Consider the following 17893-nt stretch of genomic DNA (forward strand, 5'->3'; position numbering starts at 1 on the left):
AAGGCTTCTCTAGTATGGCAACAAGTGAGTGGCTTCATGGAGCAAAGAATTACGAGAGTTATTTAGGGGTGGTACTATAGGTTCATTTCTAGGGAAACGTTTAAAAGCGTGTCAGGATGGCCGAGTGGTCTAAGGCATCAGATTTAAGTTCTGATCCTCGTATGAGGGCCTGGGTTCGAACCCCACTTCTGACAACGAATTGTTTCATTTTAATAACATGTATCTCATGATCAGAAAAGGCTTCTCTACTATGGCAACAAGTGAGTGGCTTTATGGAGCATAGAATTCCGAGAGTTATTTAGGGGTGGTACTATAGCTTCATTTTCAAGGAAAACGCTTAGAGCGTGTCAGGATGGCCGAGTGGTCTAAGGCGTCAGATTAAAGCTCTGATCCTCGTATAAGGGCGTGGGTTCGAACCCTACTTCTGACAGTGAATTGTTTCATTTTAATTACATGGATCTCATGATCAGAAAAGGCTTCTCTACTATGGCAGCAAGTGAGTGGCTTTATGGAGCATAGAATTCCGAGAGTTATTTAGGGGTGGTACTATAGCTTCATTTTCAAGGAAAACTATAAAAAGCGTGTCAGGATGGCCGGGTGGTCTAAGGCGTCAGATTTAAGTTCTGATCCTCGTATAAGGGCGTGGGTTCGAACCCTACTTCTGACAGTGAATTGTTTCATTTTAATAACATGGATCTCATGATCAGAAAAGGCTTCTCTAGTATGGCAACAAGTGAGTGGCTTTATGGAGCATAGAATTCCGAGAGTTATTTAGGGGTGGTACTATAGCTTCATTTTCAAGGAAAACTATAAAAAGCGTGTCAGGTTGGCCGGGTGGTCTAAGGCGTCAGATTTAAGCTCTGCTCCTCGTATAAGGGCGTGGGTTCGAACCCTACTTCTGACAGCGAATTGTTTCATTTTAATAACATGGATCTCATGATCAGAAAAGGCTTCTCTACTATGGCAACAAGTGAGTGGCTTAATGGAGCATAGAATTCCGAGAGTTATTTAGGGGTGGTACTATAGGTTCATTTCTAGCAAAACGTTTAATATCGTGGCAGGATGGCCGAGTGGTCTAAGGCGTCAGATTTAAGCTCTGATCCTTGTATGTGGGCGTGGGTTCGAACCCCACTTCTGACAATGAATTGTTTCATTTTAATAACATATATCTAATACTCAGGAAAGGCTTCTCTAGTATGGCAACAAGTCAGTGGTTTATTGAGCATAGAATTCCGAGAGGTTTTAAGGGGTGGTACTATAGCTTCATTTTCAAGGAAAACGCTTTAATGCGTGTCAGGATGGCCGAGTGGTCTAAGGCGTCAGATTTAAGTTCTGATCCTCGTATGAGGGCGTGGGTACGAACCCCACTTTTGACAGCGAATTGTTTCATTTTAATAACATGGATCTCATGATCAGAAAAGGCTTCTCTAGTATGGCAACAAGTGAGTGGCTTCATGGAGCAAAGAATTACGAGAGTTATTTAGGGGTGGTGCTATAGCTTCATTTTCAAGGAAAACGATAAAAAGCGGGTCAGGATGGCCGAGTGGTCTAAGGCGTCAGATTTAAGCTCTGATCCTCGTATGAGGGCCTGGGTTAGAACCCCATTTCTGACAATGAATTGTTTCATTTTAATAACTTATATCTAATACTCAAGAAAGGCTTCTCTAATATGACAACAAGTGAGTGGCTTTATGGAGCATAGAATTCCGAGAGTTATTTAGGGGTGGTACTATAGCTTCATTTTCAAGGAAAACTATAAAAAGCGTGTCAGGATGGCCGGGTGGTCTAAGGCGTCAGATTTAAGCTCTGATACTCGTATAAGGGCGTGGGTTCGAACCCTACTTCTGACAGCGAATTGTTTCATTTTAATAACATGGATCTCATGATCAGAAAAGGCTTCTCTACTATGGCAACAAGTGAGTGGCTTAATGGAGCATAGAATTCCGAGAGTTATTTAGGGGTGGTACTATAGGTTCATTTCTAGCAAAACGTTTAATATCGTGGCAGGATGGCCGAGTGGTCTAAAGCGTCAGATTTAAGCTCTGATCCTTGTATGTGGGCGTGGGTTCGAACCCCACTTCTGACAATGAATTGTTTCATTTTAATAACATATATCTAATACTCAGGAAAGGCTTCTCTAGTATGGCAACAAGTCAGTGGTTTATTGAGCATAGAATTCCGAGAGGTTTTAAGGGGTGGTACTATAGCTTCATTTTCAAGGAAAACGCTTTAATGCGTGTCAGGATGGCCGAGTGGTCTAAGGCGTCAGATTTAAGTTCTGATCCTCGTATGAGGGCGTGGGTACGAACCCCACTTTTGACAGCGAATTGTTTCATTTTAATAACATGGATCTCATGATCAGAAAAGGCTTCTCTAGTATGGCAACAAGTGAGTGGCTTCATGGAGCAAAGAATTACGAGAGTTATTTAGGGGTGGTGCTATAGCTTCATTTTCAAGGAAAACGATAAAAAGCGGGTCAGGATGGCCGAGTGGTCTAAGGCGTCAGATTTAAGCTCTGATCCTCGTATGAGGGCCTGGGTTAGAACCCCATTTCTGACAATGAATTGTTTCATTTTAATAACTTATATCTAATACTCAAGAAAGGCTTCTCTAATATGACAACAAGTGAGTGGCTTTATGGAGCATAGAATTCCGAGAGTTATTTAGGGGTGGTACTATAGCTTCATTTTCAAGGAAAACTATAAAAAGCGTGTCAGGATGGCCGGGTGGTCTAAGGCGTCAGATTTAAGCTCTGATACTCGTATAAGGGCGTGGGTTCGAACCTTACTTCTGACAGCGAATTGTTTCATTTTAATAACATGGATCTCATGATCAGAAAAGGCTTCTCTACTATGGCAACAAGTGAGTGGCTTCATTGAGCAAAGAATTAAGAGAGTTATTTAGGGGTGGTACTATAGGTTCATTTCTAGGGGAACGTTTAAAAGCGTGTCAGGATGGCCGAGTGGTCTAAGGCGTCAGATTTAAGTTCTGATCCTCGTATGAGGACCTGGGTTCGAACCCCACTTCTGACAACGAATTGTTTCATTTTAATAACATGTATCTCATGATCAGAAAAGGCTTCTCTACTATGGCAACAAGTGAGTGGCTTTATGGAGCATAGAATTCCGAGAGTTATTTAGGGGTGGTACTATAGCTTCATTTTCAAGGAAAATGCTTAGAGCGTGTCAGGATGGCCGAGTGGTCTAAGGCGTCAGATTAAAGCTCTGATCCTCGTATAAGGGCGTTTGTTCGAACCCTACTTCTGACAGTGAATTGTTTCATTTTAATAACATGGATCTCATGATCAGAAAAGGCTTCTCTACTATGGCAACAAGTGAGTGGCTTTATGGAGCATAGAATTCCGAGAGTTATTTAGGGGTGGTACTATAACTTCATTTTCAAGGAAAACGTTAACAAGCGTGTCAGGATGGCCGAGTGGTCTAAGGCGTCAGATTTAAGTTCCGATCCTCGTATGAGGGCGTGGGTTCGAACCCCACTTCTGACAACGATTTGTTTTACTTTACTAACATGTATCCCATGCTCACGAAAGGCTTCTCTAATATGACAACAAGTGAGTGGCTTTATGGAGCATAGAATTCCGAGAGTTATTTAGGGGTGGTACTATAGCTTCATTTTCAAGGAAAACTATAAAAAGCGTGTCAGGTTGGCCGGGTGGTCTAAGGCGTCAGATTTAAGCTCTGCTCCTCGTATAAGGGCGTGGGTTCGAACCCTACTTCTGACAGCGAATTGTTTCATTTTAATAACATGGATCTCATGATCAGAAAAGGCTTCTCTACTATGGCAACAAGTGAGTGGCTTAATGGAGCATAGAATTCCGAGAGTTATTTAGGGGTGGTACTATAGGTTCATTTCTAGGAAAACGTTTAAAAGCGTGTCAGGATGGCCGAGTGGTCTAAGGCGTCAGATTTAAGCTCTGATCCTTGTATGTGGGCGTGGGTTCGAACCCCACTCCTGACAATGAATTGTTTCATTTTAATAACATATATCTAATACTCAGGAAAGGCTTCTCTACTATGGCAACAAGTGAGTGGCTTTATGGGGCATAGAATTCCGAGAGTTATTTAGGGGTGGTACTATAGCTTCATTTTCAAGGAAAACGCTTAGAGCGTGTCAGGATGGCCGAGTGGTCTAAGGCTTCAGATTAAAGCTCTGATCCTCGTATAAGGGCGTGGGTTCGAACCCTACTTCTGACAGTGAATTGTTTCATTTTAATAACATGGATCTCATGATCAGAAAAGGCTTCTCTAGTATGGCAACAAGTGAGTGGCTTCATGGAGCATAGAGTTCCGAGAGTTATTTAGGGGTGGTACTATAGCTCCATTTTCTAGGAAAACGTTTAACAGGGTGTCAGGATGGCCGAGTGGTCTAGGGCGTCAGATTTAAGCTCTGATGCTCGTATAAGGGCGTGGGTTTGAACCCTACTTCTGACAGCGAATTGTTTCATTTTAATAACATGGATCTCATGATCAGAAAAGGCTTCTCTACTATGGCAACAAGTGAGTGGCTTCATGGAGCAAAGAATTACGAGAGTTATTTAGGGGTGGTACTATAGGTTCATTTCTAGGGAAACGTTTAAAAGCGTGTCAGGATGGCCGAGTGGTCTAAGGCGTCAGATTTAAGTTCTGATCCTCGTATGAGGGCCTGGGTTCGAACCCCACTTCTGACAACGAATTGTTTCATTTTAATAACATGTATCTCATGATCAGAAAAGGCTTCTCTACTATGGCAACAAGTGAGTGGCTTTATGGAGCATAGAATTCCGAGAGTTATTTAGGGGTGGTACTATAGCTTCATTTTCAAGGAAAACTATAAAAAGCGTGTCAGGATGGCCGGGTGGTCTAAGGCGTCAGATTTAAGCTCTGATCCTCGTATAAGGGCGTGGGTTCGAACCTTACTTCTGACAGCGAATTGTTTCATTTTAATAACATGGATCTCATGATCAGAAAAGGCTTCTCTACTATGGCAACAAGTGAGTGACTTTATGGAGCATAGAATTCCGAGAGTTATTTAGGGGTGGTACTATAGCTTCATTTTCAAGGAAAACGCTTTAATGCGTGTCAGGATGGCCGAGTGGTCTAAGGCGTCAGATTTAAGTTCTGATCCTCGTATGAGGGCGTGGGTACGAACCCCACTTTTGACAGCGAATTGTTTCATTTTAATAACATGGATCTCATGATCAGAAAAGGCTTCTCTAGTATGGCAACAAGTGAGTGGCTTCATGGAGCAAAGAATTACGAGAGTTATTTAGGGGTGGTACTATAGCTTCATTTTCAAGGAAAACGATAAAGAGCGGGTCAGGATGGCCGAGTGGTCTAAGGCGTCAGATTTAAGCTCTGATCCTCGTATGAGGGCCTGGGTTAGAACCCCACTTCTGACAATGAATTGTTTCATTTTAATAACTTATATCTAATACTCAAGAAAGGCTTCTCTAATATGACAACAAGTGAGTGGCTTTATGGAGCATAGAATTCCGAGAGTTATTTAGGGGTGGTACTATAGCTTCATTTTCAAGGAAAACTATAACAAGCGTGTCAGGAAGGCCGGGTGGTCTAAGGCGTCAGATTTAAGCTCTGATCCTCGTATAAGGGCGTGGGTTCGAACCCTACTTCTGACAGCGAATTGTTTCATTTTAATAACATGGATCTCATGATCAGAAAAGGCTTCTCTACTATGGCAACAAGTGAGTGGCTTAATGGAGCATAGAATTCCGAGAGTTATTTAGGGGTGGTACTATAGGTTCATTTCTAGGAAAACGTTTAAAAGCGTGTCAGGATGGCCGAGTGGTCTAAGGCGTCAGATTTAAGCTCTGATCCTTGTATGTGGGCGTGGGTTCGAACCCCACTCCTGACAATGAATTGTTTCATTTTAATAACATATATCTAATACTCAGGAAAGGCTTCTCTACTATGGCAACAAGTGAGTGGCTTTATGGGGCATAGAATTCCGAGAGTTATTTAGGGGTGGTACTATAGCTTCATTTTCAAGGGAAACGCTTAGAGCGTGTCAGGATGGCCGAGTGGTCTAAGGCGTCAGATTAAAGCTCTGATCCTCGTATAAGGGCGTGGGTTCGAACCCTACTTCTGACAGTGAATTGTTTCATTTTAATAACATGGATCTCATGATCAGAAAAGGCTTCTCTAGTATGGCAACAAGTGAGTGGCTTCATGGAGCATAGAGTTCCGAGAGTTATTTAGGGGTGGTACTATAGCTCCATTTTCTAGGAAAACGTTTAACAGGGTGTCAGGATGGCCGAGTGGTCTAGGGCGTCAGATTTAAGCTCTGATGCTCGTATAAGGGCGTGGGTTTGAACCCTACTTCTGACAGCGAATTGTTTCATTTTAATAACATGGATCTCATGATCAGAAAAGGCTTCTCTACTATGGCAACAAGTGAGTGACTTTATGGAGCATAGAATTCCTAGAGTTATTTAGGGGTGGTACTATAGCTTCATTTTCAAGGAAAACGCTTTAATGCGTGTCAGGATGGCCGAGTGGTCTAAGGCGTCAGATTTAAGTTCTGATCCTCGTATGAGGGCGTGGGTACGAACCCCACTTTTGACAGCGAATTGTTTCATTTTAATAACATGGATCTCATGATCAGAAAAGGCTTCTCTAGTATGGCAACAAGTGAGTGGCTTCATGGAGCAAAGAATTACGAGAGTTATTTAGGGGTGGTACTATAGCTTCATTTTCAAGGAAAACGATAAAAAGCGGGTCAGGATGGCCGAGTGGTCTAAGGCGTCAGATTTAAGCTCTGATCCTCGTATGAGGGCCTGGGTTAGAACCCCACTTCTGACAATGAATTGTTTCATTTTAATAACTTATATCTAATACTCAAGAAAGGCTTCTCTAATATGACAACAAGTGAGTGGCTTTATGGAGCATAGAATTCCGAGAGTTATTTAGGGGTGGTACTATAGCTTCATTTTCAAGGAAAACGCTTAGAGCGTGTCAGGATGGCCGGGTGGTCTAAGGCGTCAGATTAAAGCTCTGATCCTCGTATGAGGGCGTGGGTACGAACCCCACTTTTGACAGCGAATTGTTTCATTTTAATAACATGGATCTCATGATCAGAAAAGGCTTCTCTACTATGGCAACAAGTGAGTGGCTTCATGGAGCAAAGAATTACGAGAGTTATTTAGGGGTGGTATTATAGGTTCATTTCTAGGGAAACGTTTAAAAGCGTGTCAGGATGGCCGAGTGGTCTAAGGCGTCAGATTTAAGTTCTGATCCTCGTATGAGGGCCTGGGTTCGAACCCCACTTCTCACAACGAATTGTTTCATTTTAATAACATGTATCTCATGATCAGAAAAGGCTTCTCTACTATGGCAACAAGTGAGTCGCTTTATGGAGCATAGAATTCCGAGAGTTATTTAGGGGTGGTACTATAGCTTCATTTTCAAGGAAAACTATAACAAGCGTGTCAGGATGGCCGGGTGGTCTAAGGCGTCAGATTTAAGCTCTGATCCTCGTATAAGGGCGTGGGTTCGAACCCTACTTCTGACAGCGAATTGTTTCATTTTAATAACATGGATCTCATGATCAGAAAAGGCTTCTCTACTATGGCAACAAGTGAGTGGCTTCATGGAGCAAAGAATTACGAGAGTTATTTAGGGGTGGTACTATAGGTTCATTTCTAGGGAAACGTTTAAAAGCGTGTCAGGATGGCCGAGTGGTCTAAGGCGTCAGTTTTAAGTTCTGATCCTCGTATGAGGGCCTGGGTTCGAACCCCACTTCTGACAACGAATTGTTTCATTTTAATAACATGTATCTCATGATCAGAAAAGGCTTCTCTACTATGGCAACAAGTGAGTGGCTTTATGGAGCATAGAATTCCGAGAGTTATTTAGGGGTGGTACTATAGCTTCATTTTCAAGGAAAACTATAAAAAGCGTGTCAGGATGGCCGGGTGGTCTAAGGCGTCAGATTTAAGTTCTGATCCTCGTATGAGGGCGTGGGTACGAACCCCACTTTTGACAGCGAATTGTTTCATTTTAATAAATTGGATCTCGTGATCAGAAAAGGCTTCTCTAGTATGGCAACAAGTGAGTGGCTTCATGGAGCAAAGAATTACGAGAGTTATTTAGGGGTGGTACTATAGGTTCATTTCTAGGAAAACGTTTAAAAGCGTGTCAGGATGGCCGAGTGGTCTAAGGCGTCAGATTTAAGTTCTGATCTTCGTATGAGGGCCTGGGTTCGAACCCCACTTCTGACAACGAATTGTTTCATTTTAATAACATGTATCTCATGATCAGAAAAGGCTTCTCTACTATGGCAACAAGTGAGTGGCTTTATGGAGCATAGAATTCCGAGAGTTATTTAGGGGTGGTACTATAGCTTCATTTTCAAGGAAAACTATAAAAAGCGTGTCAGGATGGCCGGGTGGTCTAAGGCGTCAGATTTAAGTTCTGATCCTCGTATGAGGGCGTGGGTACGAACCCCACTTTTGACAGCGAATTGTTTCATTTTAATAACATGGGTCTCATGATCAGAAAAGGCTTCTCTAGTATGGCAACAAGTGAGTGGCTTCATGGAGCAAAGAATTACGAGAGTTATTTAGGGGTGGTACTATAGGTTCAATTGTAGGGAAACGTTTAAAAGCGTGTCAGGATGGCCGAGTGGTCTAAGGCGCCAGATTTAAGTTCTGATCCTCGTATGAGGGTCTGGGTTCGAACCCCACTTCTGACAACGAATTGTTTCATTTTAATAACATGTATCTCATGATCAGAAAAGGCTTCTCTACTATGGCAACAAGTGAGTGGCTTTATGGAGCATAGAATTCCGAGAGTTATTTAGGGGTGGTACTATAGCTTCATTTTCAAGGAAAACGCTTAGAGCGTGTCAGGATGGCCGAGTGGTCTAAGGCGTCGGATTAAAGCTCTGATCCTCGTATAAGGGCGTGGGTTCGAACCCTACTTCTGACAGTGAATTGTTTCATTTTAATAACATGGATCTCATGATCAGAAAAGGCTTCTCTAGTATGGCAACAAGTGAGTGGCTTCATGGAGCATAGAGTTCCGAGAAATATTTAGGGGTGGTACTATAGCTTCATTTTCTAGGAAAACGTTTATTAGGGTGTCAGGATGGCCGAGTGGTCTAGGGCGTCAGATTTAAGCTCTGATCCTCGTATAAGGGCGTGGGTTTGAACCCTACTTCTGACAGCGAATTGTTTCATTTTAATAACATGGATCTCATGATCAGAAAAGGCTTCTCTACTATGGCAACAAGTGAGTGGCTTCATGGAGCAAAGAATTACGAGAGTTATTTAGGGGTGGTACTATAGGTTCATTTCTAGGGAAACGTTTAAAAGCGTGTCAGGATGGCCGAGTTGTCTAAGGCGTCAGATTTAAGTTCTGATCCTCGTATGAGGGCCTGGGTTCGAACCCCACTTCTGACAACGAATTGTTTCATTTTAATAACATGTATCTCATGATCAGAAAAGGCTTCTCTACTATGGCAACAAGTGAGTGGCTTTATGGAGCATAGAATTCCGAGAGTTATTTAGGGGTGGTACTATAGCTTCATTTTCAAGGAAAACTATAAAAAGCGTGTCAGGATGGCCGGGTGGTCTAAGGCGTCAGATTTAAGCTCTGATCCTCGTATAAGGGCGTGGGTTCGAACCTTACTTCTGACAGCGAATTGTTTCATTTTAATAACATGGATCTCATGATCAGAAAAGGCTTCTCTACTATGGCAACAAGCGAGTGGCTTCATGGAGCAAAGAATTACGAGAGTTATTTAGGGGTGGTACTATAGGTTCATTTCTAGGGGAACGTTTAAAAGCGTGTCAGGATGGCCGAGTGGTCTAAGGCGTCAGATTTAATTCAGATCCTCGTATGAGGACCTGGGTTCGAACCCCACTTTTGACAACGAATTGTTTCATTTTAATAACATGTATCTCATGATCAGAAAAGGCTTCTCTACTATGGCAACAAGTGAGTGACTTTATGGAGCATAGAATTCCGAGTTATTTAGGGGTGGTACTATAGCTTCATTTTCAAGGAAAATGCTTAGAGCGTGTCAGGATGGCCGAGTGGTCTAAGGCGTCAGATTAAAGCTCAGATCCTCGTATAAGGGCGTTTGTTCGAACCCTACTTCTGACAGTGAATTGTTTCATTTTAATAACATGGATCTCATGATCAGAAAAGGCTTCTCTACTATGGCAACAAGTGAGTGGCTTTATGGAGCATAGAATTCCGAGAGTTATTTAGGGGTGGTACTATAACTTCATTTTCAAGGAAAACGTTAAAAAGCGTGTCAGGATGGCCGAGTGGTCTAAGGCGTCAGATTTAATTTCCGATCCTCGTATGAATGCGTGGGTTCGAACTACACTTCTGACAGCGAATTGTTTCATTTTAATAACATGGATCTCATGACCAGAAAAGGCTTCTCTAGTATGGCAACAAGTGAGTGGCTTCATGGAGCATAGAATTCCGAGAGTTATTTAGGGGTGGTACTATAGCTTTATTTTCAAGGAAAACTATAAAAAGCGTGTCAGGATGGCCGGGTGGTCTAAGGCGTCAGATTTAAGTTCTGATCCTCGTATGAGGGCGTGGGTACGAACCCCACTTTTGACAGCGAATTGTTTCATTTTAATAACTTGGATCTCATGATCAGAAAAGGCTTCTCTAGTATGGCAACAAGTGAGTGGCTTCATGGAGCAAAGAATTACGAGAGTTATTAAGGGGTGGTACTATAGGTTCATTTCTAGGAAAACGTTTAAAAGCGTGTCAGGATGGCCGAGTGGTCTAAGGCGTCAGATTTAAGTTCTGATCTTCGTATGAGGGCCTGGGTTCGAACCCCACTTCTGACAACGAATTGTTTCATTTTAATAACATGTATCTCATGATCAGAAAAGGCTTCTCTACTATGGCAACAAGTGAGTGGCTTTATGGAGCATAGAATTCCGAGAGTTATTTAGGGGTGGTACTATAGCTTCATTTTCAAGGAAAACTATAAAAAGCGTGTCAGGATGGCCGGGTGGTCTAAGGCGTCAGATTTAAGTTCTGATCCTCGTATGAGGGCGTGGGTACGAACCCCACTTTTGACAGCGAATTGTTTCATTTTAATAACATGGATCTCATGGTCAGAAAAGGCTTCTCTAGTATGGCAACAAGTGAGTGGCTTCATGGAGCAAAGAATTACGAGAGTTATTTAGGGGTGGTACTATAGGTTCATTTGTAGGGAAACGTTTAAAAGCGTGTCAGGATGGCCGAGTGGTCTAAGGCGCCAGATTTAAGTTCTGATCCTCGTATGAGGGTCTGGGTTCGAACCCCACTTCTGACAACGAATTGTTTCATTTTAATAACATGTATCTCATGATCAGAAAAGGCTTCTCTACTATGGCAACAAGTGAGTGGCTTTATGGAGCATAGAATTCCGAGAGTTATTTAGGGGTGGTACTATAGCTTCATTTTCAAGGAAAACTATAACAAGCGTGCCAGGATGGCCGGGTGGTCTAAGGCGTCAGATTTAAGCTCTGATCCTCGTATAAGGGCGTGGGTTCGAACCCTACTTCTGACAGCGAATTGTTTCATTTTAATAACATGGATCTCATGATCAGAAAAGGCTTCTCTACTATGGCAACAAGTGAGTGGCTTCATGGAGCAAAGAATTACGAGAGTTATTTAGAGTAGTAGTAGGGACTACCCAAATACGCATGGATCCAAGATGGCCGCCACCCCAAGATGGCCGCCCTCTCCTCATCCACCAAACTTCCAAACCAAGATTAAGCTAAACTCCTACCTGACCAACCCTACCTTCCAGCATGCTATGACTCTTTAGAGAGGTTTTACCCATTTTTCCCCCCCAAAACAAGCTCGGCTTAACCCTGGGAGGTTGTAGTTCTTTTAATAAACCAGTCTAGTTATTTTGTAAGATTCTTGTTTGAATTTCCCGCCATAAAAAATAACCTTTAAAGTATGTCTGAGAAACAAAGACAATATACAAATAAAGATTTTTTAATAACAATACCAAATAGTATAGACAATAAGATAATAGGCTATGACTCTTTTGAGGGGCTTTACCTATTTTTCCCCCAAAACAAGCTCGGCTTAACCCTCGATGGGTGTAGTTCTTTTTGCAAGATCCCCGTTTAAATTTAAGACCAAAGATTACGTTATTGTATGAGAAAATCTTACCTGACATACCCTGCCTTCCACCGTGCTATGTCGCCGTCGATGAATATTAACGGGGGGGTGTTTAACCCATTTTTCCCAAAACAAGCCCGGATTAACCCTCCAACCAAAGATTGGACCATAAAAAATCTTACCTGACTTACCCTGCCTTCCACCATGCTATTAAGGGGGTTTTACCCCTTTTAATAGCTCCAGACTACCACGAGTTCCTACCTTGTGTTATTTTCAACACCCATGACGTCATCTTCTTAATCAAAACAAAAACAAGCTATATTCAACCTTGGCGCCATCCCCCAATCTTACCCTGCCTGCTAGGGTGCTAGTAATGGGCGGTACCCCTTTAATAAACCCAAACCAGCCCGGACTTTAAAAAAGCTTACCTCCAGTCCTACCTTCCAGCGTGTTATTAAGGGGAAATGACCTATTTAATAACCCTCCAAACAAGCTCGGACTACCAGCCCTACTGGTAAAGCTGCTTTCAACCTGGGCATCCATGACGTCATCCTTCCAACTCAAACTAATATGAAATTATTGGCGCCATATTTAAAAAACTTCTCTCCAGCCCCGCCTTCTAGCGGACTATTTTAGTAACCATTAATAGCTGTGACCCGTTCAATGGTCATGAACAAGTTCAAACCAGCCCTACTAGTAAAGGGTACCAAATTTTAAAAACTTACAACCAGCCCCTCCTTCTAGCGGATTATTTTAGTAACTAATAAGGTAATTTACCCATAGAATCAATTAAAAACAAGTCCGGACCAGCCCTAGTCGTAGAGGGGGGTTTCAACCTGGGTGACTATGACGTCATCCTCTAGACTCAGACTCAAACCAAAACTAAAATATATTAATTATATAATTATACGAGCCATGCCTTCTAGCGGGCTATTTTAGTAACTATTAAGGGCATTTACCCATTGAACAAATCAAAAACTAGCCCGGATCAGTCTAGGTTTGCCTATGTAGAGGTTGTTGCCCACGAAAAAAAACCAAAACAAACAATCCCTGCCAGCTTGCTATTTTACGCCTTTGACTGTACTTTAATACGCGTCACCCATTGAAGGGTTTCCAAACAAGTCAAAACACGCCCAAACTTGTCCGGGCCAACCAAGTTTTGTCCAGACAAGTTAAAACTAGCCTAAACTAGGCTGGGCCAACCAAGTTTCGTCCAAGTATAGATTTATCCCCCGTTGATTGGACTAATAATGGGTGGATTACTAATGGTTCTGCTACCGTTTGATTACTTACCCATGTAGATGTTCCAACGATGATGTTTTTAACTAGGATGCCCCGTTGGCTTAGAGAAAATAAATGTTGTAAGAGGTTAGTTGGCAAAAAGCAAGGTTTTTTTAATGCGATTAACGAAGAGGTAGCGGGTTCGAATCCCGGTGGAACAATAAATAAGCCCGGATTAACCTGGATTCGTATACAGGGTGTTACTGTTTTATTAATTGTACTTAGATTGGATTATTTACCCTGACTACGCCATTAATACGGGTACCCAATTAACCAGTCTTAACTAACCGGGTTTACCTTGACTCGAACACGTACACAACGTCGCTGTTTAAATTTTCCCGCCATCAATTTAGTGTCTTTTATTATTCGTCGGCAAAAAAACTTGATTTTGAGACAAATCAACTTTGTTTCCTTCTAAGTCAAAAGTTAATGAAAAAACAGACACACATTTAAAAAAAAAACAAAAGATATTTACTCTTGCGTCTTGTACAAAAATTAAATACAAAATAAACAAATGAGTAGCCAAACAAAGGCGTTATTTGCGTTCTTAAAGTGTCCATATATTTATACAAAGGAATTCATTTCTAAATACCTAGATTTTCCATTTAGCCGTTAAGAGAGAGAAATTTGGAGTGGCGCGAGTTTTATTCGCCTCAATATAGCCAGGGGCAAAAAAAAGAGATTCTAAAAAAAGAAGGTCATTCTTCGCGTCTTCAGTGAGAGATATTTCCGGAAGCGTTTTACCAATTTTAACGAGACTAGAGTTTTAAACTAGATACAGAATAAATCTTTATACATTTTTTAGCTTTAACAACGACAAATAAGACGGGAAAACTAATATTTTCATCCTTTTGTCAGGCGAAAAAAAAAAACCTCAAATATTAGCCAATTAGTACGATCTTTAAGGGAAGATCCTGCTCCACATTCCGAAAACTCAAAACATTTAATCTGCATCAAGAATGCGTAAGGCAGAGCAGGATCCCCCCTTATTTTAGCATTCCCTAACTACTTTACGAGAGCCACCAAAGAACCCTCATCAGACCCCCCTGGATTATGAATCTCGACAAGTAAACAAGCGGGTTTTTTGTCGCATATAAAAAGATTTCCTGTAAAGCTTTTACAGAAAAACCCCATTATGCGACAAGAAACTCGCTTCCTTGCCTATTGAAACTCTTAGATTAAAAGTAAATGATAACCCCTTAGGCCCGCGTAATTCCCGGAGAAAACATCCGAGCCACATCTCGACAAAATATTAATAATCCTCAAAAAGTGGGCTGCAACAAAAAGAAGAAATTAGCTAAAGTCTGGTACGTACCGAGTGGCTGTACATACCTAGTCACGCTTCGGAACTTAGCCATCAAATAATCCCTGTTTTTTTGAAAACTTTTAATATAGAAAACATTTGACTGCGAATCCATAATTTTAGAAGTGACGAGCCCCTCTTTATCACTTTTTACGGGTTAACGATGGCATTAAAGTATCACCAACAAGATTCGCGATATTGCCGTCGAATTCAACTTAAATATTCAAGAAAAGTTTCTCACAAATTTATATTGCTAAGCCTAAATATATTTCTTTAGTTTACGCGCCAAAAATAAAAGATTCTACCCCGTTACTCACCGATTGTAAAGAGAGACGCATTCAGGGTTTCAAAAAGTTTAAATTGTTAACATTTAAAAAACCCGTATATATACCGGCAAAAAATTAGGTTACCCCACCCTTTTTTACGTCTAGTCTTGTACTCGCCTTGATTTTCTATTTTTCCCCACTACAGAAAGCCAGTTTTTTTTTCCCGGAGTAATTTACTTTCTCTTTTAGCGGCGAAAGACTCACAAATAACCCTGGAGGGAGGAGTGAAATATTTTCGTAAACGTTTACCTTACTACAAAAGACCTAGGAATGGTTTAAAGTTACATGTTGGGTGGGTCAAAGAAATGGATAAAATAAGGGAAGGATGTGTCTCGATTTAAAAAAAAATCACCCATAGATTGCTTACCTGTCCAATTTTTTCTATTACAAGGAATCCCAGTTGGATATTATGCTAGAGGCAAACCTCTGAAATTGATGCCAATGATAATTACGTCAATCATAGAGGTGATTAAATTGAATATACTTTAGAGAGTGGAGGGGGGTTTAAAAACTGTTGCTTAGTAACTCATTTTTTAAGCTGTAAAATTAACATGTTGAATAAATTTGTTTCCTTTTCTATTTTTATACTAGAGCTATCTTTGGAGTCTGTAATAAGTATACATGTCTCTAAGTAAAAAATATTATAGATATTATAGGATAATTCATTTAATCTTTTGTGACTTAATTATAGTGCTTCTAGAGATAATTTTATAAATTTACCGAAATAAGCAACCGTTACTCTTCCAAACAAATAAGGAACATGACTAGAAGCGTAGATAAATATTAAAATAAGCTAGCCAATCATTTTTGACAAGTTATGTACTTTGAAATATAACTCTAAGGTAACGCAAAAGAAAAAATCCTAATGTATTTATGGCTGAAAGGTGAAATAAAAAACAAAGCGACTATAATAGAGAAAATTCTTGACATGTCCTATATGACAAATTAATTGTAACACTGTTTCGTGTGTTTCTCAGGTTTTCGAGTATTAACTCGCACATTTTGATTTATGGCAAGCGAAAAAACACCTTGTATAATGCGAGGACTAGATGTTAAACTTTCCGCTAATAAATTCATTATTGACTTTTACATATATATTTATAAAGTTAGAAATCTCTATTTAGCTCAAGGTCCTAGTTTTTTTGTATGCAGAAGCTTATTTGGGCGTGTTTCGAATAATTAAATTTGAATAAGCCAATACTTTCAAGATTTTAAAATTCAATAAATAGGAAAAAGTTAATTAGGCATAAAATTAGAAATCTCTCCGAGGTCTAAGATTTTTTCGTATGCAAATAATTCAAAAAGATCGTGTTATATAAAAGGTTAAAAAGTAGTTACTTAGCCCGAGGGGACAAATATTATTCGTATGCAAAAGCTTGTTTGGGTGTGTTCTAAATAATTTAATTTGAATAATTCACATAAGATCGCATTATATAAAGAAAAAATTTTAATGAAGGTTAAAAGTAATTATTTTGGGAGGGAGAAAAATGGTTTTTTAATATGATATAAATCTAAATAATTGTATATTAATATAAACTATAGGGGTATTTTTAATATAGGCAGGTATGGCATTATCCTTTATAATTTTTAGTATCAACTCCACAATAAATAAAAATGTATTTTTGGGGGGCATAAATATTATCAATTTTTTGAAGTATTTAAAGACCAGAGACTCGATACTTTCTTCATTCGAAAATTTTCTAGACGCTTTCTGTCGCTTTACAAGCTCTTAAACACTTGTAAGTAATGTCTAGTTTAATTCCTTGCGGTCGCTCTATGATATGGAGGGTGAATAGAAAGCTCTATGACAATCCTGATTTAAAGGATTTTACTTGGGATGATTTATTTAGAGATGTTTGGGATAAAAATACTTTAACGGACGCGCAGAAAAGGAACATTTGGCGTAAAATGACAGGGGCATACAATGCTTCTTTCTTAGTGTTTACGATTCAAGACGTTTATAATCACCATTATAGACCTGACGCGAATTTACTCCACGCTCTCGTTAGAGGTTGTTCCAATTACACGGACCATATGTTTTTTAAAGTCGAAAACGATGGTATCTTTACTAGCTGGTGGTTCAGCCCCAACGCGAGCAAATTTTGGTTTTCAAACCCATTTTGCATACAGGAGCGAAAAGAACGCGATAGAATAGAAAGCTACGAAATACAATACGATATGGCAGTTGATTATAGCTTCAATGCTCTGGAGGATTTATGCTGGTTGAGACTATTTCGCCAACACAGAATCCTGGAAAAACCCCATGTCCAGTTTGCATTGCGGCTCATTTCTAAACACCTTTTCCAAGCTCGCGTTTTTGTCAGCGTAACCCAATTTTTTACGACTATTAACAACCCCCAAAACAATAGCTCGGTCCGAATGAGTAGATTTACAGCGTGGATAGTTCCTCCGCAAACCTTTTCTAAAATAGAGTGTCCGTACGGACCCATACATCACGCTTCGGTGAAATGTGCGGCGCGTTATTGGTATTACGGGGGCTATTGTTTTCACGAAGAAACGTTCTATAGACGTGTCTTAGACATGTGTTTTAAACTATGCTTGCTGCAACTCACGAGGATAAATAGACCGTGCCCTAAAGAAAAGACTCACTTTCGACAGTCCTTAGCTAGATGGTATTTAAAAAAAGCCATGTATATAGCGGGCGTAGCTCGCCTATATTGCAATACCACCTGGTGTTTAACATTATCAGACATTATGCAAGGACTGATTGACAGCGACGCGTTACCCTTTTTAGTAACGTTGATTTAAAATAATTGAATGGTCAAGCGACGATGAAGATTTTAAAACGGCCGGCGGATAAAGACAAACAGTGAGCTCAAGAATTACAATATCAAACTGGTCCTTAGTTTTGC

At 40.5% G+C, this 17893-nt stretch overlaps 1 long non-coding RNA gene and 14 other non-coding genes across 15 annotated transcripts; 14 read left to right on the forward strand and 1 right to left on the reverse strand.

The window, feature by feature from the left end:
• The first annotated feature begins 110 nt into the window (after positions 1 to 110).
• TRNAL-UAA (transfer RNA leucine (anticodon UAA)) lies at positions 111 to 194 on the forward strand. The gene has a single exon. It is a non-coding gene; the product is annotated as a tRNA-Leu (tRNA).
• Positions 195 to 346: 152 nt separating this feature from the next.
• On the forward strand, positions 347 to 430 carry TRNAF-AAA (transfer RNA phenylalanine (anticodon AAA)). The gene has a single exon. It is a non-coding gene; the product is annotated as a tRNA-Phe (tRNA).
• A 2518-nt stretch (positions 431 to 2948) lies between these two features.
• On the forward strand, positions 2949 to 3032 carry TRNAL-UAA (transfer RNA leucine (anticodon UAA)). The gene has a single exon. It is a non-coding gene; the product is annotated as a tRNA-Leu (tRNA).
• A 152-nt stretch (positions 3033 to 3184) lies between these two features.
• Positions 3185 to 3268, forward strand: TRNAF-AAA (transfer RNA phenylalanine (anticodon AAA)). Its single transcript has one exon. It is a non-coding gene; the product is annotated as a tRNA-Phe (tRNA).
• A 153-nt stretch (positions 3269 to 3421) lies between these two features.
• TRNAL-UAA (transfer RNA leucine (anticodon UAA)) lies at positions 3422 to 3505 on the forward strand. The gene has a single exon. It is a non-coding gene; the product is annotated as a tRNA-Leu (tRNA).
• Positions 3506 to 3894: 389 nt separating this feature from the next.
• Positions 3895 to 3978, forward strand: TRNAL-UAA (transfer RNA leucine (anticodon UAA)). The gene has a single exon. It is a non-coding gene; the product is annotated as a tRNA-Leu (tRNA).
• Positions 3979 to 4130: 152 nt separating this feature from the next.
• TRNAF-AAA (transfer RNA phenylalanine (anticodon AAA)) lies at positions 4131 to 4214 on the forward strand. Its single transcript has one exon. It is a non-coding gene; the product is annotated as a tRNA-Phe (tRNA).
• A 389-nt stretch (positions 4215 to 4603) lies between these two features.
• TRNAL-UAA (transfer RNA leucine (anticodon UAA)) lies at positions 4604 to 4687 on the forward strand. Its single transcript has one exon. It is a non-coding gene; the product is annotated as a tRNA-Leu (tRNA).
• A 1100-nt stretch (positions 4688 to 5787) lies between these two features.
• On the forward strand, positions 5788 to 5871 carry TRNAL-UAA (transfer RNA leucine (anticodon UAA)). The gene has a single exon. It is a non-coding gene; the product is annotated as a tRNA-Leu (tRNA).
• Positions 5872 to 6023: 152 nt separating this feature from the next.
• On the forward strand, positions 6024 to 6107 carry TRNAF-AAA (transfer RNA phenylalanine (anticodon AAA)). Its single transcript has one exon. It is a non-coding gene; the product is annotated as a tRNA-Phe (tRNA).
• An 863-nt stretch (positions 6108 to 6970) lies between these two features.
• Positions 6971 to 7054, forward strand: TRNAF-AAA (transfer RNA phenylalanine (anticodon AAA)). The gene has a single exon. It is a non-coding gene; the product is annotated as a tRNA-Phe (tRNA).
• Positions 7055 to 8152: 1098 nt separating this feature from the next.
• Positions 8153 to 8236, forward strand: TRNAL-UAA (transfer RNA leucine (anticodon UAA)). The gene has a single exon. It is a non-coding gene; the product is annotated as a tRNA-Leu (tRNA).
• Positions 8237 to 8861: 625 nt separating this feature from the next.
• TRNAF-AAA (transfer RNA phenylalanine (anticodon AAA)) lies at positions 8862 to 8945 on the forward strand. Its single transcript has one exon. It is a non-coding gene; the product is annotated as a tRNA-Phe (tRNA).
• Positions 8946 to 10750: 1805 nt separating this feature from the next.
• Positions 10751 to 10834, forward strand: TRNAL-UAA (transfer RNA leucine (anticodon UAA)). The gene has a single exon. It is a non-coding gene; the product is annotated as a tRNA-Leu (tRNA).
• Positions 10835 to 13918: 3084 nt separating this feature from the next.
• Positions 13919 to 15110, reverse strand: LOC149612593 (uncharacterized). Its single transcript, XR_016376427.1, has 3 exons — positions 15012 to 15110; positions 14724 to 14908; positions 13919 to 14665 (listed from the first exon to the last, which is right to left on the reverse strand). It is a non-coding gene; the product is annotated as an uncharacterized LOC149612593 (long non-coding RNA).
• Between the last annotated feature and the right edge of the window lie 2783 nt (positions 15111 to 17893).

Source organism: Phalangium opilio, unplaced genomic scaffold (genome assembly GCF_054372755.1).
Source record: "Phalangium opilio isolate 3A_F unplaced genomic scaffold, DU_Popi_V2 ptg000246l_1, whole genome shotgun sequence".
Classification (NCBI taxonomy): domain Eukaryota; kingdom Metazoa; phylum Arthropoda; class Arachnida; order Opiliones; family Phalangiidae; genus Phalangium; species Phalangium opilio.